The sequence below is a fragment of the Dendrobium catenatum genome, unplaced genomic scaffold (genome assembly GCF_001605985.2).
Source record: "Dendrobium catenatum unplaced genomic scaffold, ASM160598v2 fragScaff_scaffold_989, whole genome shotgun sequence".
NCBI lineage: Eukaryota > Viridiplantae > Streptophyta > Magnoliopsida > Asparagales > Orchidaceae > Dendrobium > Dendrobium catenatum.
The window spans coordinates 1,855,955-1,859,773 of NW_021319451.1; the positions used below are offsets into that span (position 1 = coordinate 1,855,955).

General features: G+C 35.9%; 1 long non-coding RNA gene across 1 annotated transcript; it reads left to right on the top strand.

The window, feature by feature from the left end:
- Positions 1-2,771: 2,771 nt before the first annotated feature.
- LOC110093323 lies at positions 2,772-3,250 on the top strand. Its single transcript, XR_002302690.2, has 3 exons — positions 2,772-2,839; positions 2,931-2,993; positions 3,096-3,250. It is a non-coding gene; the product is annotated as an uncharacterized LOC110093323 (long non-coding RNA).
- Positions 3,251-3,819: the final 569 nt, after the last annotated feature.

Consider the following 3,819-nt stretch of genomic DNA (forward strand, 5'->3'; position numbering starts at 1 on the left):
ACACACACACACATAAGTGATTTTTTCTGTCTGAATTTAGAGTTTTCTAATTTTGCTCACATCGATCGGGATGATATTAATATCGGCCTGGACAATCGGTTCAAAAATAGAAACCCTAATCAGGGCATCATGGTTAAGGCAGACGTCATTAAGCCAATTGGCCTGGACGATATTTTATTGGCCAGGATAATGGGGTCAAATTAGAAAGAATCAGCCACCATGATCTATTTAGGTATGCTTTATTTTAGGAGATCATTCAGGATGATATATTATCGGCCAGGACGATGCAGCATAATTATGCCTAAATTGATCTGGTAATTAAGGAAAGCAATTAAGGCTGATTGCATAATCACATCGGTCGGGCCGATCGCAGGATCTGCCGGGACGATAGCATGGACGATTGACATCAGCCTACTTCAATTCAGGGTGATGTCTAGGATGATTTGGCTTGGACTTGAACTAATTGGCCAGAATGATATCCTATCGGCTAGACGATGTGACCAAAATTACTCTAATTGTCCCAAACCTATCGGGTTGATTGAGCAAAATTTATGCTAATTAGCCAGGCCGATACCCCTATCAGCCTAGATGATAAAGTCGGTTTGTATATAATAAGAGCTATTATGAAGCTCTTCTATTTAAGATCTCTTGCTCTACCTTAGAGGAGATCTTTTGCTACTGCCTTGACCTGAGAAAGCCTAGAGGAGAGGGAGAGAGAGAGAGAGAGAGGATTTTGTGAGGGAGAGCTTGTGAGGGGAATTCACAAGGGTTGCTCCATGCATTGTTCCACTTCTTTTTCCACTAGAGTCTCTTGTCCTTCGAAGGGCTGAGAGAGGTGAGCTTCAGCAATCGATCAAGGTTCTCTGCCTGCTTCAGGTGGAAGTAAAAGGAGTTGGGTTCTGTGCCTCGTCGGGGTTGGCAAAAAGGAGTTTTTGTGAGGGCTTCTCCGCCTTACTGTGGGAGCAAAAGGAGAGTCACTTTTATAGTGCAATACTCAGAGGGTGCCTCGTGGGAGTGGACATAGGTTGAGTTGACCGAACCACTATAAATTCTTTTTTGACTTCTTTCGCATTTAATTTTTCGCACTTTGATTTATGTTGTGGTGAATCTTGGTTTGAGTTTTGTGTATTGATTGTAAGAATTTTTAAAATACGAATTCAACCCCCTCCCCCCGCCCCTCTTGGTTAATCTTGGGCCGGTTCATAGGGCTTAACATCCGTAACTAACTTTCAAGTGGTATCAGAGCTGCATTCATAAAATTATGTTTAAAAACTTTTTGAATTTTGATCCATGGCTAACTTTGGGAATCATAATACAATGGAAGGATATTCTATTACACGACCACCTTTGCTTGATAATCTTCCTTTTGATTTTTGGAAAACTCGCATGTCTACTTTTTTACAATCGATTGATTATCGCATGTAGATACTTATTAAAGAAGGATATTCTCCATGTTCTCGTGAACTTAATGAAATTAAAATTGAAGTACCTCTTACTGAATGGATTTTTTATGAAAGAGATTTGGCACAACCTAATGTAAAGTGTTTAAACTATTTTTTCTGAGCTTTAAAATATGAAGATTACATGTGTATTTCAACTTGTGCTTCTGGTAAAGAGATTTGGGAAAGATTGTACATTACTTATGAAGGAACTAATGAAGTTAAGTAATCTCATTTGAATATTTTGTTGCATGATTATGAACTTTTTTATATGAAACATCATGAATCAATTTCTAAAATGTATACAAGTTTTACTCAAATTGTAACTTCTTTGCATGCCTTAGGAAGAGAACTCACTAACTATGAAAAGGTGAATAAAATTTTGAGATGCTTGCCTTCCTCTTTTGATGCTAAAATCACTGCAATTACTAAATTTAAAGATTTAAATACTTATTCAATTGATAACTTATTTGGCTCACTCATTGCTTACGAGCAAGGAGTGAATCAAAGAAATCTAGATCTAGGTGAGAAAAAGAAGGAGAAAACTATGGCACTAAAGGCCAATAACTCAGATACTGATTCTTCTGGGTTTAAAAGTGATGATGTTGCCTTCATCACAAGACAATTTAAAAGCTTTCTAAGGAAGAAGCAAAAGAATCATCAAAAGTGGAAGAAAGGTAACAACAACATCATCATCATCATTATCAAGTCTTTATCCCACTACATGGGGTCAGCAACATGAATCCTTTTTCTCCATTGTGTTCTATTAAAAGTCAAATTCTCGTTTAAATCTAATAAAGAAAGGTCATTCCTAATATTTTTTAACCAAGTTTTTTTAGGTCTACCCCTACCTTTCTTAACATAAGTCAAATTTAATACCTCTACTCTCCTAACCGGGTCATCGGAAGGCCGCTGTATTATGTGACCAAACCATCTAAGGAGGCTCTCTCTAATCTTATCTTATACTGAAGCTACTCTAACCTTTTCACGTATATGCTCATTTTGTATCCTATCTCTAAGGGTAAAGCTACTCATCCACCTGAGCATCCTCATCTCTGCCACACTTAACTTAGTATTATGCTTCTCTTTTAATGGCCAACATTCGGCACCATAAAGAATTGCAGGCCTCACTACCATCTTATAGAATTTTCCCTTAAGCTTGAGGGGTACATTTCTATCACATAACAAGCCCGATGCATTCCTCCACTTCAACCATCCAACTTGAATTCTGCTGATAATATCCCTATTGTTAGGAAAGTTGCTATTTGCATGTTTTACATTATTGCAACTTGTATAGTTTTGATGATTCTAAATATTATTGTTTTATGTGTTTACATTTACAAACTAGATAAAGTTAGTTACAATAAGTATCATCCCTATACGTCATGGATCCCAATCACGTAAGTACAGAGTTTATTCAAGAAAAAATGTCCCTTTAATTCAAATTGGTACTGTTTCTCAACTAATACCTCCTTTTATTATGTTTTTTAGTGTTTATATTTGCTTGCGAAATGCAACCCAGCAGTTGCGAAATTATTCCTTGACTCTTTTTGCGTAAGCCAAATCTTCTGGACAATTATTGCCATTTTTCTTGAGTTTTCATTTTATATCAATATGCAATCATCCTTGTTTCATTATTTTATTTCTACTGCTTAGGTGGCTTGGCAAGATCACGCTTGAGACATATATCTCTCAGATCCATATTTGGCTTCGGTGAGAATGGAGTTTGACATTTATAAAATGTTTTTTTTTTCTTTTTATCTAATTCTAATCAAATAGCTTCTTTAACTAACGTGTTTTCTCTAATAAAATAAACAACTGAGTCATCGTATCATTTTTTGGTTATAAGCAAACAATGAATATATGAGTTTGGTTTTCTTTAGGAATAATTTTTGTCTTCTATTCTGATATAAATTGTGTTAGAACTGATTTGATCATTTATTTTAAAATTAATGCAATTTAAAATTTTCATATACAACACTATTCTTCATACAACAACAACAACATCAAGCCTTTATCCCACTACGTGGGGTCGGCTACATGAATCCTTTTTCTTCATTGTGTCCTATTAAAAGTCAAATTCTCGTTTAAATCTAATAAAGAAAGGTCATTCCTAATATTTTCTAACCAAGTCTTTTTAGGTCTACCCCTACCTTTCTTAACATAAGTCAAATCTAATACCTCTACTCTCTTAACTGGGTCGTCGGAAGGCCGCCTTTTTATGTGACCAAACCATCTAAGGCGACTCTCTCTAATTTTATCTTCTACTGGAGCTACTCCAACCTTTTCACGTATATGCTCATTTCGTATCCTATCTCTAAGGGTAAAGCCACTCATCCACCTGAGCATTCTCATCTCTGCCACACTTAACTTAGTATTA